At 37.7% G+C, this 8,460-nt stretch overlaps 3 protein-coding genes across 15 annotated transcripts in view; 2 read left to right on the forward strand and 1 right to left on the reverse strand.

Annotated features, from left to right (window-relative positions):
• ATP8B4 (ATPase phospholipid transporting 8B4 (putative)) overlaps positions 1 to 8,113 on the forward strand; it is a 419,806-nt gene extending 411,693 nt beyond the window's left edge. For 6 of the 13 annotated variants that reach the window (XR_005203075.1, XR_005203098.1, XR_005203093.1 and 3 more), the window contains one exon: positions 8,013 to 8,029. The gene's annotated coding sequence lies outside the window, so the exon portion shown is untranslated. Of the gene's footprint in view, positions 1 to 8,012 lie in introns of all 13 variants that reach the window. The other 7 variants (XR_005203080.1, XR_005203099.1, XR_005203108.1 and 4 more) reach the window with 4 other exon arrangements.
• The window catches only part of DTWD1 (DTW domain containing 1), a 28,739-nt gene continuing 24,188 nt past the window's right edge, over positions 3,910 to 8,460 (reverse strand). The window contains exon 6 of the transcript XR_005203114.1: positions 3,910 to 5,576. The gene's annotated coding sequence lies outside the window, so the exon portion shown is untranslated. The remainder of the gene's footprint in view (positions 5,577 to 8,460) is intronic.
• The window catches only part of FAM227B (family with sequence similarity 227 member B), a 273,911-nt gene continuing 273,461 nt past the window's right edge, over positions 8,011 to 8,460 (forward strand). The window contains exon 1 of the mRNA XM_017543814.2: positions 8,011 to 8,133. The gene's annotated coding sequence lies outside the window, so the exon portion shown is untranslated. The remainder of the gene's footprint in view (positions 8,134 to 8,460) is intronic.

The raw sequence follows: 8,460 nt of genomic DNA on the forward strand, positions 1-8,460 counted from the left end.
GAATCTCACTCTGTTGCCTAGCCTGGAGTGCAGTGGTGCAATCTTGGCTCACTGTAACCTCCATCTCCCAAGTTCAAGTGATTCTCGTGCCTCAGACTTCTGAGTAGCTGGAATTACAGACATGCACCACAATACCTGGCTAATTTTGTATTTTTATTAGAGGATTTCTATGTTGGCCAGGCTGGTCTCAAACTCCTGGCCTCAAGTGATCTGCCCACCTTGGCTTCTCCCAGTGCTGGAATTACAGGTATGAACCACTATGCACAATCCTAATATAAAATTTTTAAAAATAAAATAAGACATATAAAAAACTTCTAAATACATAACTGGCTCATCTCCTGACATAGAGAGAACCATTACTTTATGTAGTAAAATTGTAGTCAAGGCAAAAATTTTTATATCTACCAAAATACTTATTTGGACAATGATTTATAATCAGAAGACTGATAGGAGTACAAAAGGTTTATTGAAAAAGATAATATAAACATTGATTGCACTGTATGCCTAGATCTGAAGAAAACATAGTTTGCCATTTTTCCAGCATGGATTGGAAAATTTTACTAGAAATAAGAATGCAGAGAAGCATTTCTAAGATGGAAATTTAAATTGATAAACACTTACACCAAAAAGAAGCTAGATCTGAAATAAACAACCCGAAGTTACACCTCAAGTACTGGAGAAATACGAACAAAGCCCAAAGTTAGCAGAATGCAGCAAATAATAAAAATCAGAGCAGAAATAAATAAAATATAGACTATAAAAATAATAAAGAGAATCAATGAAACCAAAAGTTGGTTTTTATAAGGATAAAAAAAATGGACAAATCTTTAGCTCAACTAAGAAAAAAAGGGAGAAGACTCAAATAATCAGAAATGAAAGAGAGACATTACAACTGATTCTACAGAAACACAAAGGATCATACAAGAAGACTATCATGAACAACTATATGCAATCATCTGAATTATCTAGAAGAAATGGATAAATTCCTGGATACATACAACTTTCCAAGACTGAATCATGAAGAAATAGAAAATCTGAACAGACCAGTAACACATGAGGAGATTGAGTCAGTAATTAAAAAGTCACCCATCAAGGAAAAGCTGAGGACCTGATGGCTTCACTGCTAAATTCTGCCAAATATTAAAAGAAGAAGTAATATCAGTCCTCAAACCCTTCAAAACTTTGAAGAAGAGTGAGTAATTCCAAAGCCAGACAAGAACACTACAAGAAAAAAAGAAACTACAGACTAATATCCCTGATGAACACAGATGCAAAAAATCCCCAACAAAATACTAGCAAACCAAATTCAACTAAAAAGGTCACTTACCATGACCAAATGGGATTTATCCCGGGGATACAAGGATGATTCAACATATGCAAATCTATAAATGTGATATACCACATTAGCAGAATGAAAGACAAAAAACTTATAATCATCTCAACAGATGCAGAAAATGCATTTGACAAAATTCAACATCCTTTCATAACAAAACTCTCAACAAATTAAAGTACAGAAGTGAACCTCAATACAATAAAGGCCATATGCGACAAACTGACAGCATATAATAGAATTAATGACTAGGTAATGAAAATAATCAGTCAGCTACCTGGTTTCCTGATATGGTACTTATGTGTTATTCAGTTTAACTATTTTCAATAGCTGCTTCAAGTGATGTTAGCTGGGGTTGCTCTTACAGCTGAGTTCACCTGTTGGTTAAGCTGAACGAGAAAGTTCATGAAGTCTTCTCTTACTTAGTTGGGGCCTTGGTGTTAATGATTGGGGTATGTCAGTTATTCCCTTTCTTTCCTTGGTGTTAATGACTGGAGTACTTCAGTTATTCCTTTTCTTTCCTTTTCGGCCTTTCTTTCCTTGTAGTGTATGTGGCCTTTCTTTCCTTGCAGCGTCTCCAGGGACTTGCCACATGGTCCTTTTCTCCAGGAGGATAGCTTAGATTTCTGAAGATACCATGTTCCAGTTTTAAATATCTCTGTGCATTAATTTTATCTTAATTTACTTTTGAAATAGAGTCTTAATTCCCATTGTTCAAATAAACTGAGGTGCCCAATCTTAAATTTGGAAAACATTTTTAACTTTCAAAAATAGTTTCCAAAAATAACAAAACCTTCTATTTTTTTTTATTGCATTTTAGGTTTTAGGGTATGTGTGAAGAACATGCAAGATTGTTGCATAGGTACACACGTGGCAGGGTGATTTGCTGCCTTCCTCCCCTTCACCTATATCTGGCATTTCTCTCCATGCTATCTCTCCCCAACTCCCCACCCCTCGCTGTCCCTCCCCTATTTCCCCCCAACAGACCCCAGTGTGTGATGCTCCGCTCCCTGTGTCCATGTGTTCCCACTGAAAACTTCTATTTTTTAAATACAAATAACATGTTTTCAGGGAAATGTGTCTTGGAAGAAAAAAAAAAAAAAGAAATTATATCCCCTAAGATTACAAAATATTAGGCCACTTGGTTCAGCCAGTTTATTTGCTGCTTCTCTCCTTCCCTCCCTTCCTCCATCTATTCTTTCCTGCCTTCTGCCATTTCTCACTCCCTCCCTCCCTTCTTTCATTCCCTTTTATCTCCCTCCCTCCTTCCTTACCTTCTTGCCTCCTCCCTCCCTCCCATTTCCCTGCCTTCCATCCTCCCTCCCTTCTTCTTTTCTTTCCTTCTTCCTTTCCTTCCTTCCTCCTTTCTTCCCTCTGGACAAAGTGCATGAAAAGCAGAATGTATTGTGCATTAAAGTATTAAAGATTTCTCTAGGGTTGCCTAAAACATTTGTGAAATATTTGTTTGAGAAACTGGAAGGGAAAAAATGTTACAATAGCAAATATTTAATAATACAAAAACAGACAGGAATATATATCACGGTAACTGTGAAAAAAAACTTCTATAATAAATAAGAAGCTTAGTTAATCTCTTGGAATATAAGCAATCTAGATTTACTTTAATTTTGGTTTTAGAATCCATTTTACTTAGACCTAAGGATCCTTGAAGGCAACAAATGACTTTATTTTTCAGAATCAGGGTGGTTATAAAATTTCAAAATATATGCTTAATTAAAAAAGAAACAATCATCAACTAGAAAAATTGATTCAATAATTTAGATTCTGTTTGCAGCACTGCCAAATATATATATTTGTTTTTAAAAGTTGATGTTGTTAATAAATTATACACATTAAGGTCTTAGTGTTCAAGGGCAAATAAATATTATTTTATAAATGTTTGAATTTTTATTTAATTTGCTGTAGAGAACCAGGTGCAATCAACACTTTCATACAGAACAAACATAAAGTATTTCTTGAGCTAATAATTAGCTTTCACTTTTAAAAGTAAAACCAGAATTTTTATTCATCTTTCTTTCTGCTTCAGAAATTAACATTGCTCATTAAATATTCATGCCTGCTTGTTACGATTCTCCTATATTTCATTAAATAAAAGTTTATAATACATTTAACCACAAAATAAATATCACCTCCAAGTTTAACTTATATTCATACTAAAATATAGTATTAAGTTTTCAAAGATTTTTATAATTGGCCTAGAGAGGAAGTTAAAATATGTAGATTGCATATCTTCCTATAAACTTAGTGCATATTTAGAATACTCTTTGAAGTATTCTCTGCTGTTTTCTATTCCCAACTTCACCAGCCAGCAAAGTATTTTCCACTTCATAAATGACCTCAGGGCAAAGAGGAGAAAAGCCGAAGATGACAACAGTAAAACATGGTCGCAGAGTAATAATAAAATCAAAGGCTGTTGTAAGATCCTTTGTGAAGACTTTAGAATCACTTCCAGCAATGCCTCATCACCCCAGTAGGCAAGAGAATCTTATGGGAATTTTCTATAGCACCCTGATTCTCAGCCCAAGGTAAAAAAGGAATGTTTCAATATTTATAGAAGTAGCTTTTTTTTCTAATGGGATGGACTAATCTGATATAAAGGCTCACAGAGTTTTAAAGAAAATTGCATTGAGGAAGATACCACTAGCATGGACTGAAAGAAACACGGCACTATGAAAAAAAAAATAGAGGTACATAGGCCCCCAACCTTCTACAGGTCTTTTCTTCACACGTTTTCTTCTTATCCGCTCTTTTACAAACAAAAAGACTGTTGTATCAGTTATTAATTGCTGTGTAATAAATCACCCCAAAACTTAACTGTTTAGATGCACGATTTAAAAATTTCTCATTTCTTTGTACTGGCTGTTGGTTCTTCAGCTCCAAATGGTGTCACCTGGGATCACTTACGTGATTGCATGCAGACTGTGGCTAAGCTGAATTAGGAGGTTCAAGATCTAACTTGTCTGGGGCTTTGGTGCTTTCTATGGACTGAAACTCATATGTTGAAGCACTAAACCTCAATGTGCTGTATTTGGAGGTGAGGACTTTGAAAAGTAATTTGGTTACAAGAAGTCATGAGGTTGAAGACCCTCCACGATGGGATTGGTGCCCTTATAAAAGGATGAAGATGCCAGAGTACTCTCTCTCTCCATCGTGTGAGGGTATAGCAGGAAGATGGCTGTCTGCAAACTAGGAAGGGAGCCCCCATTAAACACTCAGCCATGCTGACACCCTGATCTTACATCCAGACTTTAAGTCTCAGAAATGTAAGATATAAATTTCTGTTGTTTAAGTCACTCAATCTATGATATTTTTTGTTCTAGTAGCCCCAACTAAGGCAATGCTATTGACTGGAGTGTCTCAGTTCTTCCCTAGGTGGCCTTTCTCTCCAGTCTTACCACACTGTATTTTCAGGTTCCACAATCTCCTTTTTTTTTTTTAAGAAAAAAAGTCACTCAATCTACGACATTTTTGTTATAGTAGCCCAAACAGACTAAGGCAGTGCTATTGACTGGGGCATCTCAGTTCTTCCCTAGGTGGCCTTTCTCTCCATGTGGTGTCTTTAGACTCATAATGTCCCTAGAAATGTGGATATCTCTAGCAGGATATCGTGGAATTCTAACATGAAATCTCAGGAGAGTGAAAGTGAAAACTGCCAGACCTTACTTTTACCATATTTTATTGGTCAAAGTGAGTTAGAAGGCAATCCAGATTAAAAGGAAAAAGAAATGGACTCTACCCGCCGAAGAGAGGAGTCCAAGGAAGAGGAGGAATTGTTTGAGGGACATCTTTGAAAACTATCAGTTTGCTCCCTAGCCATGGTTCTTGTCTCACTAACAAGCATATATATACTTACTCTGTACCCTAAAGTCTCATTATATTATGGAATACATTTAAGTTCAGATCTTATCATCTAAATCATATCCAGATATAACAAACATCCTCAGTTACTGTTTCTCAAGTAAAGATGCTTGAGAGTAGCTTTTCCCAGTGAAGGTTTTCTAGGAGAGGAACACCACACAGAGTCTATCATTCAAAAAAAGAGAGACAAGGAAACAGGAGGTATAAAACTAAAATTGCTTTCAGGGCCTCCCTACACCAAAGAAAGAGGCTATTGCTGATTGCAGTTCAGTTCATCCCGCTGGTAGTGGTTTCCTAATCCATTGCTCTCCTTGCTTCTTGGATCCTCCCTCTGGGATTTTGGCTCCATCTTCCATTCATTTTTCCTTTTCTATAAAAAAATGACAAGTACTGTGTTGGAAAATTTCCTCTAAATTCTGCTTTCAAATTGAACAGTTCCTTCTTTAGTTCACTCAGTAAATGTCTTCCTGTACCTTATGAGAAGCAGCCATAATAAGTTAATCAGTACTTCCAACATTCACCTGGAAATCTCAAGAGATCAACCAGCTATTAAGTTTCATTTTCTATTCCATATTAAGACAGGCAAAATTATTGCCAAGCATTCTGTCAATGCATAACTCAACTCTCCATTTCTTTCAATAATTCAATAATGTATTTACTGCTTTCCCATCCTCCAGTAAAGGTTTGTTCACTATTCTTCAAGGCTTAGCTGGCAGCTCCTTGCCACATGTATTATAGTGTGCTTAAGCAACACAATTTATTCTTATATAGTTCTGTAGAAGTCCAACACAAAAATCTCACTGATTTAAAATCAAGGTGTTAGCTGAACTGCATTCTTTTCTGGACACTCCGGAGAGAATCTGTTTCTTTGCTTTTTCTAGCTTCCAGAGGCTGCTTGGGGCTTGTAGTTCCCTTCACTCATCTGTAAAACCACCAGTACAGGTTGAGTCCTTCTCACTTCACATCATTCTGACATCCTCTTATGTATCCATCTTTCACTTTTAAGGACTCATGTTTGTATTGAGCCTACTTAGATAAAATAGGATAATCTCTACATTTCAAAGTGCTTAACTTAATGACATATGCAAAGTCATTTTTATCATGTAAGGTATTCATATTCAGAGGTTCTCAGGATTAGGTGGACACCATTAAGGAGACATTATTAGGCTTACCACACTGTATTTCCAGCTTCCACAGTCTCTTTGCCACTCTTTCAGTTGTCACCTGCTACATGTTCTAAAGCCAGTATCACGTTTTAACTTTTTGTTGTGATAACACCGCATTCCTGTCACCATTTTCTGTTACCTATTGCTGAATAACAAGCTACTCTAAAATGTCATATTCTGAAACAAAAATGACTTGCTATTTCTCACAATTCTCTGTTTAACCTCTTAGATTTTTTGCTTCCTGTGTTCATTAAGGTAACTTTGGCAGCTACATTTAGCTGAACTTCAGTCACCAGACATGGGAAGGGTATGACCTCAAGCACAATGTCCTTCAGCAGTTGAAGCAGACTCTGAAGGAGCTGACAGGTGGAGGCTGCTGACCTCATTCCCTGGAACTGGGCAGTTAGTCCTTTCTTGAAAGTGAATTGGGCACCGTATCTCTTTGCTGATTACAATCTACTCTTTGCTCCACATAGATCTATGTCTCCCTGTATATTTAGGGAACAGCTCCTAAAGAATTCAAGGGACCTCTTTTCCTGACCCCCCAGGAAATTTAGAAGATGGAGGTTAGTGGGACAAATTACAGTGCTTGCTGCTGCAGTGGGGTGTGGGAATGCAATAGAAGATGAAAGTAAACAGACCAAACTACAGTGCCTGCTGCTTCAGTCAGGCTCAGGAATGCCATCAATAGTTGTCACATCCTCTCAACCTCCACTATCAATTCTAGATTTCTGCCAGTCTCTGCTACCACCTCTGCTGCTCCTGGTAGTTTATCTGGTGTAACTCAGACCCACATTCCTTGAGAGGACTGAGTTCCAGGTCATCATGTCCTTGAAGGTGGGTTGCCACACCTACACATTACAGTTTCAGTTTGGTAGGTTTATCATGTGGGCACCACACTTACTACATCCACCCATGTTGTGTAACCAGGATTCCAACCTCCTGTTGATCAGGGTCAAGTGATCTTGACTCCTTTTATTAGCTGCTGTTCCCTGGACACAAGGAACCTAAAGTATCCAGGTAGCTGCTGCAGTGTATGTTTTTCAGTGAGATTTTTGATGTATCTCCTGGCAAAAGTGTTTCCCCTTGGGGGACCAAGACCTCTCACTGCAGAGTTCCAAGTTATGAAGAAGTGCAAAGTACCATATGTGCCATTAAAAGTGATGGTAAGGAGAGTAGGAACCTCTTCTTCCACCCTCTTTGCATCTACTCCTAGGAATAAATGGCTTCCAATATCCATCTCTTGTTCATATTGAGGCACATGCTATATAAGGATAATTGATCCAATTATATTCTGTATCTTGGAGTATAGCATCCTATCCCTGTGGAATATTGCCTATGAACTGGTGTTCAGCTTTACCTTCAGCAGGCTGTAACAATGTTCTATCAGACTGACAGATTCCGGTTGGTGAAAAAAATATTATTAGTGGATCCTGCAGATATGGGTCCACTCCTGCACTTGCTTTTCCATAAAATAGGTTTCTGATCTCATGTGATATAATGTGAGATCCCATGCTGATGAATATAATACTAAGTAAACTCAAATGGTGATACTGGCTGAGGCTCTGCAAACAGGAAAAGCAAACTCGTATCTGAAAATTGTGTCTATTTCTATGACCAGGAAATGTTGGTTCTTTCAGGATGAAGGGGCCCAATGTAACCAGCTTGATCATGAAGAATGGTATCATGTCAGGGATGCAGAATTGTCTCTGTTCCTGGTACACTGGACATTCAGCAGCAGCAGGAGCTACAGCACCCTTGGTAAGTTGAAACTCAAGTTACTGAACCTATGCTTGGTCTTCATCCTTTCCTCAGTGGACACTCCATTCATGTGCCCACTGTGCCAGCACTGGGTAGCCAATAACTGAAGCAGGATGGATGATGTCAACTAGGCAAAGTGTTTAGTTTGCTTTATTGTTTAGTGATTCTTCTGCACTGAATGCTCTCTGGTGAGCACTGCAAGTTGACACAGAGACCTTTACAGTTCATGCACATACCTGACATAAGTATGTCCATTCACATGCTGTGCTTGATCTTCCAGTATTTATTCTTAAGGGCACTTAAGAATAAAGATGTTTATTAGATGTA

The sequence above is a fragment of the Cebus imitator genome, unplaced genomic scaffold, assembly GCF_001604975.1.
Source record: "Cebus imitator isolate Cc_AM_T3 unplaced genomic scaffold, Cebus_imitator-1.0 Scaffold9, whole genome shotgun sequence".
NCBI classification, from domain to species: domain Eukaryota; kingdom Metazoa; phylum Chordata; class Mammalia; order Primates; family Cebidae; genus Cebus; species Cebus imitator.